Here is a 7,502-nt window from a genome sequence, read left to right as displayed (position 1 = left end):
AAAAACAAAATCAGCAGAAAAAAGCAGTGGTTCTCAACTTTTTTTAATGTTGCAACCCTTTAATGCAGTTCCTCATGTTGTGATCCCAACCATAAAATTATTTTCATTGCTATTTCATAACTGTAATTTTGCTACTATTATGAATCATTGTGGGGTCTCTATTTTTCTCATGGTCCATTGTCCACCAGTCTGCGAGGACAGAGGGAGCAGAGGTGTCATGCAGGGCTTTGTGTGGCCTGTGAGTATGACGGAGTCAGCTTCAGTGAGACAGCTCACTTATTTCAGGGTGAGGGAAATGTGTAGGATGGGGACAGCAGCTGGGACATCACCTGATTTGTGTTTGGCAGCAGGGTCCTGCCATACAGCTGGAGCACAACACCTAGTTATCGTATGGGGGGCAGGGGGAGAGCATTTGCAGGGAACTGTGTCAAAGGTCACACTTAATTCAGGCGCCCAGGCCTGGAGACACTATCCAAATGATGCAGAGAGGGAGTCCTGCTGCAAAGGGAGGCCTCCATATTACACCGAGCTCAGCTATCCGGACACAGTAAACTGCAACCTTAAATGCAGGGCACTCCAACAAACTGTAATATAAATATCGGATATGCAGGATATCTGATGTGACCCCTGTGAAAAGGTTGTTCAGCCCCCCAAAGGGGTCATGACCCACAGGTTGACAACCACTGCCTCAAAGGCTTGTGGAGGGTGGGGCATCCAAGTCCCTCTGTAGCCCAGCAATTTGCAGTCACCAACCAAAAGTGGGCTTGACAGGGATCTAATGGGTTAGGGAGGAGGAGCTTGTGGGGTGCTGTTTCTGCGTGTGCCTTTTGGATAGGATCCCCAAATCTAGGAAGGCCACCAGGACACAGGCCTACACAGGGGCTGTTCCTTATCTTTCTGATGACAAGGACTGGACCTGGGTGGACAGGAAGGCCAGGGGTTGGTAGATCCATGTTGGCCTTGTAATGTTTCCAACACTGACATTGGCAGTTTAATACTGGAGTTAGGTAGAAGGAAGCACCATGGATTCTGCTGTGGGCCATGCCACAAAACATGCCTCCATTTTTCTAAGTCTCTTGAAGGAATAGGCCAGATCTGCTAGGAGGCCCAAGTAGGGCTCTCTGTACTTAAACATCAGATCAAGCCTGACATCCCTAGGGGAGACATGGGATAAACAATGTCCACTCCTTCTTCATAGGGTTTCTATGACAAACCAAAGTTCTATTCCACCAAAGTTCATCCTGAGGAGTTGTAACAGGCTCTGAGACCTCCGCACACCTGACTCTGCGATGGAAGAGTCAGGGCCTTACCATTCAGGCCGCAAACTCAGAATGTAGCCAGCACCATCTAATCCATCGCAGTCCATAGCTCTGGGAACATTCTAAATGGACTAACCTTGCTTTTTGGCTCCTGTACTTCTGCTTCTGGCTAACTGTTCTTGCTAGCTGAAGTGTGTCCACCCAGGATGTGGTTTTAAAAGGTCACCTGAGAAAGGCTCGGAGCTACAAAGGGATCCTAAACACTCAGTGTAGTCACGGACTGGCTGATAGTGTAGGTTTTTGATTGGCTTAAACCCATATCCAAGCAGTCTTCTCTGCTGGATACCCCACAACACTGTATCTTAGAGAAGCATTAATTTAGACTTGTTTGTGCATTAGACTATTTCCTCTTTCATTTCTGTTCATTGCTCAGGGCTGGGAAGTTTCTGGGAACTTAAGGCAGGGTAGCTTAGATCTTCAGAGAATCACTGTACTTCTGAGCTGCTTCCAAACAACACATATTTAAACATGCATTTGGATAAAACATGGAAACAATATGTTTTGGCAGACCCAAATAGTGCAACCTGCATCCAGCTATCCTTTAGGTAGGTAAAAAGTAACATTTTGGGGCTGGAGAGATGGCTCAGTGGTTAAGTGCACCGACTGCTCTTCCAGAAGTCCTGAGTTCAATTCCCAGCAACCACATGGTGGCTCATAACCACCTGTAATGAGATCTGGTGCCCTCTTCTGGCCTGCAGGGACACATGCAGGCAGAATACTGTATACATAATAAATTAATAAATCTTTAAAGAAAAAAAGTACCATTTTGTGTATTACTTCATTGATGGCCACAGTAGTTTGATGGTGAATGTATCCGTCAATATGAAATATAACATTTAGCAATGCTTCCCTCCAAAAGAACAAAGGATTCCCTTCCTATGGCTGCAGAAGGAAGTGATTCCCAATCAGGTAAGGGCCGTTTTTCCAGAGCCTTTCATCTCCCTTTCCTTTCTGTGACGGTGGGAAAAATATTAAATAAAAGACAAGCAGATCACTCTTCATACTGGTTAGCAGGACAGAAGTTAGACAACTGCAGTGTTGATGACTACAGTGAATACAAATGTCCACACTGGGGAAGGTGGGTTGGTTTCACCAGTCCCCCTAGCTGAGCTTCATGCAGGTATTCCTCTAGAAAGAGACAAAGAAAACAAAATATCCCAATAGGCTTGGGGGAAAGGGAAGTTAGAACAAACCTACTCCAACAGATTAACAAAACACAACAAGGGAACAGAAAGAATATGATACAACCATCACCCATAACCAGCTGCCATAAAAGAGAACCTAAAACTACAGAGTTAGCTGAATGTTTGAGGAAGAACTCAGTTTTGAGTTTTGCTTTTGAAAAGAACCAATGATTATCTAGAAAAGACAAATGTAAGAATTAAGGAAATGTACCCAAGATCTTGAGAAGACAGTCTCCAAAGTGAATTCATATTACTGTAAATTGGAGGCGAAAGTGCAAACTACAGAGGAAAAACTGCAGCTGAGGGCCATGTCAGGGTCTGTGGCCCTACTGCAGTCAAGCTCTGTGCTGACGTCTGATGCTCCTGTTACCATAGAAAGCCCTGCAGACACCTGAGACCGAGGACCATGTTGGTGTCTCAGAGCCATACTACCACTGGGGCAGTGGTGACATCTAGATGCAGCTGTTGTTGAGAACCATGTTGGGTTCATGGTCCTACCTTGCCTGGGGTCTGTGCTGAAGTCCGGGTCATGTATCGCCACCAAAGGTCAGATAGAGGCCCAGGGCTGGGGCTGCAACCTGAGGCCTTGGTGGTGCAACTGATGGCCATATGTCCACCAGAACCATTCCCACCTGAGTGGCTATTCCTTCCACCCATAGCCAGGATGTCATCAGGGCTCAAGCTGCTGCCAATGGCCATGTCTGGATGTCATGGTCCAGCTGCAGCTGGGGTCTGTGTTGATGTCTGTGGCCTGTGTCACCTCAGGAGGCCTTAGGAACCATTGGAGATGAAATTAGAGTGACATGCTGAACTGGCCCCACCCTTCACTGCTCTGGGAATGCTGGCCTTGCCTCTTGCTGGACACTACAGCAAGAGAGCTGGCCCCTCCCCTCACCACAGGGAGGGTGAACTGACCCTGAGGGCAGGCATGTAGGGGAGCTGCCTCCACCACCTCATCTGAAAAGGATGGCCCCAGTGGCCCAGACTGACACAGCCGGGCTTTGGGTTGACCCACCCTAGCATCTACCCCATCTAGGACCTGCTGGAACTTGTGAAGATACTGGTTCTATAGAACAATACTGGCAAGATCTCCAAGCCTCAGGAGGCCACAGGACGTCCCAGAGGAGTTCTGGTGAGGATCCAGTGAGGATGGTGTACCAAAAACCAGAGGCCTTAAACCAGAGCAGTGACTCACTGCAGTGAGCATTTGCTAGTCAAGCTGATGGGACAAAGTGGCATACTCTATGGCACACCGAGGCCTCCAATGCCACCAGGACGAGTGAAGAGGTGATGGAGAGGGAGGAAAGAAGGAGAAGCAAAGAGAATTTTATGTTTTTTTGTGTTCTTGATTACTGTGTTTTGTTTTCTTTTGTGGTGGGATGTGGCAGGGATGAGGGGAGGATATGGGGGGACTGGGAGGTGAGCAGAATTGGGGTGCATGATGTGAAAGTGCCGAAGAGTCAACAAAGAAGTTAAATAAAAAAGATTTGTGCCAAAAAAAAAGAAAAACTAATGAAATTATAGCCCCCCCCCAAAAAAAAGAAAGAAAGGAAGAAAGGAAGAAAGAAAGAAAGGCCTCAAATTAGAGAAAGAAATTGGTGTGTAGAATTCCCCAAAGATAAACAGGGAAGAAAATCTCCACATCAAAAAGCAGTTAGGATGTCAAAAATATAAGTGAAAAAATAATTGTAAAAGCAGCTTGAAAAAGATGACAACTCACAGGCAAAGACAGAAAGATCAGAATCGTCCCAGATTTTTCATCTGCCTTCACAAAGGCCAGAAGTACATGAAATGAGTTACTTCAAGTTCTGAAAGCAAACTGCGACCCAAGAATTCTGTATTCTGCAAAGCTCTCTTTCAACATTGATGGAGAAATAAAGGTATTTCAAGATAAACACAAATTAAGGCCATTCACAACAACCAAGCCAGACACTGCAGAAGGTTTATAGTGGAATATCTCACAGGGAGAATGGAAGACAGCTGTCTTCATGTGATGCATGAGCATACATGGGAGAAGAAAAGAAATACCAATAATCCAACAAAACAGAAGAACATCACCTCACAAATTTAGAGGAAATAGCAAGTCTCTTCTTTTTAAATTTTTTTTATTATGTATTCAGTGTTCTGCCTGCATGTATTCCTGCAGGCCAGAAGAGGGCACCAGATCTCATTACAGATAGTTGTGAGCCACCATGTGGTTGCTGGGAATTGAACTCAGGACCTCTGGAAGAACAGCCAGTGCTCTTAACCACTGAGCCATCTCTCCAGCCCAAGTCCCTTCTTATAGTAACCTTAAATGTAAATTGTACATGGTCATTTCTTTCCTGCCTGTCAGTTTCTAAATAACAGACTTAGAGATTGGATATGAATTATAAATGCTCAGCTGATATCTCAGGCTTGTTACTAGCTAACTCTTACACTTAAATTAACCTGTCTTTCTTAACTATGCCTTGCCACATGGCCGGGTACCTTTTCTCAGTCCAGCATGTCCGTCTTGCTTCTCTGTGTCACCTGTGACTCTCTGACTCTGCCCTTCTTCCCACTCCCACCCCAAGCATTCGCCCTGTCTCAGGCTGTCTCACACAATCTCTTTCTGCCTAGCTATCAGCCAATGAGCTTTTTATTAACAATGAGATCAGCACATTTTCACAGTGTAGAGGATTATTCCACAGCAATAAATGGCCCCAGTTTACCATCTAAAAAGATACAGACTGATGGACTGGATGAAAAAGCAAGAACCCACTGTACATTCTCTCCAAAAAACACACTTACCCCCAAAGAAACCAAATCCGCAATGTCAAAGGATGGAAAACAAACTACCGAGTGTGATGGCAAATCTTGGTTGTCAACTTAACTACATCTGGAATCAACTAAAACCCAAAAATCTGGGCACACACGCAAGGCGTTTCTCTGAATAGATCATTTGAGTTGGGAACACCTGCCCTAAATCTGGATCTTTTGAGGTCAGAAGGACTACCTAAATCTGGGCCATATCTTCTGGTGGCAGCCCATAGACTAGGAAGTGGAAGCTGGAAGTTTTTACTTTTTGCCTGCTTGCCCTCAGTCTTGCTGGCAAGCTCATCTAACTTGTTGTTGAGGCTTTCCTTTGCTGGTATTACTTCTTCAGAATTCCAACACAGACTGAAGACTAGCAGCTCTCTAGGACTTCCTGGGGATTCCATCCGTAACTGGGACTGCTGAGACATCCAGTCTGTGGATTGAAGAACTATCAGGTTCTTATGTAACTACTTAGACCATAGCGTGGAAGCCACTCTGATAATTCACACACACACACACACACACACACACACACACACACACACACACACACACACTCATTCATTCTATCAGTCTGTTCCTTTAGAGAATCCTGACTAATATACCAAGCAAATGAAAAATATAAACAAGCAGATGTTGCTATCTTTCTTGTAAGGAAAAGTAAACTTTGTAGCAAAATTAATGAGCTGAACTTAGGAGACATACAGAATATTCCCCCAACAGATAAGAAATATACATTTCTTTCTCAGCAGCACACATAACCTTCTCCCAAAGTAATCAAGCCTCAACAAAGCAGAGAACAAACAACAAAACTAAGATAATTCCTTACATCTTATCAGACCACAATGAAATAAAACTAGAAATCAACAATGAGAGAAATGACCCAAACCACAAAAATACTTGGAGGCTGAAGGATGCATTGTTGAATGAACAGTTGGGGATAATTCAAGACATTTTAAGAGTTCCAGAAACAAACAATAATAAAAACAGAACCTATCTGATGTCTGAGACACAGCCAAGGCAGCCCTAAAAGGAAAGTTTATAGTAAATAATGACCCTGCACCCAAGGTGACTTTTCTACTGGGATTCTCATCTGCTGTGTCCTTTTCCTCCACATGGGGGCAGTGGTGAGGCTCAGCAGCCGGTGGGCAAGATGGGAAGTGGGAGGAGCTGCTAGAGATCCAGCCTAGGGTCTGGGTCTCTCTCCAGTGTCTTTCCCTGCACTGCTTCTTTTGCTGGCAAACTTTCAGAATAAAGGAGGTGACATCAGCGATGCCTAGGTGCAGAGAGCTGAAGGAGTTTGTAAGAAAAAAATCAAGAAATCAGCAAAGAGGAGTAAAGGAAGAATTAACACAGTTGCACTTTTTTTCAACAAAGTACATGAAAAAGCTCCACTCTGGACCCTAGTGGTGGTACATGCCTTTAATCCCAGGACTCTGGAGGCAGAAGCAGGTGAATCTCTGTGAGTTCAAGGCCAGCCTGGTCTAGAGAGTGAGATCCAGGACAGCCAGGGCTGTACAGAGAAACCCTGTCAAAAAAAAAAAAAAAAAAAAGAAAGAAAGAAAGAAAAAAAAGAAAGAAAGAAAAAAAAGAAAGAAAGAAAAGAAAAATTGAAAAAAAATAGTCCCACTCTCTAGTTCCTTGTGGAGTCCTGACACACCCAGATGATTTGTTCTCATGTTTCACACAGAACACACACAAAGTAGTCTAGAAGAGAGACATATCTAAGGTTTGTGGTGGTCCAGGGCAATTAGGGTTGTTTAGGATTAGCATAACAGATGCAGGTCAACAGCAGGGACTCAGATGGCAGAGCTGAGGTGCTTCCTGTACCCAGACATCCCTGGGAGCAGTGGGGTGGGAAGTGCCTGTTTAACTGTGCCAAGTGGTGCCCACCTTCAAGCTCAGAGGCCTCAGATCCTCTTGCTCGTTATGGGAAGCTCTCTGCCTTCCTCTGAGCCTCCTTATTTTCTAGAGTATTGTCAGGACCCAACAGTACGAAGTCAGAAAGTGCTTCCTCCAGGCTTGGCCATAGGGACTGGTGTGTCTAGAGCTGAGACTCTAATGAGTGTGGATGTTCTTTGCACCTTCAAGAAGCTCTCTATCCTTGGCCCAGTTTTTCTGAGCCTTGACCAAAGCACTTCTATTGTAAAGCGCCGCGCCTGCACCGCAATTGGGCCTGAAACCTGGCGAGGGAAGTCGGGATGAACACAGCACACACCAG

The sequence above is a fragment of the Peromyscus maniculatus genome, chromosome 5, assembly GCF_049852395.1.
Source record: "Peromyscus maniculatus bairdii isolate BWxNUB_F1_BW_parent chromosome 5, HU_Pman_BW_mat_3.1, whole genome shotgun sequence".
Lineage (NCBI taxonomy): Eukaryota > Metazoa > Chordata > Mammalia > Rodentia > Cricetidae > Peromyscus > Peromyscus maniculatus.
The sequence above is the reverse complement of the archived record's forward strand: the minus strand, read 5'-3'. Positions refer to the sequence as shown.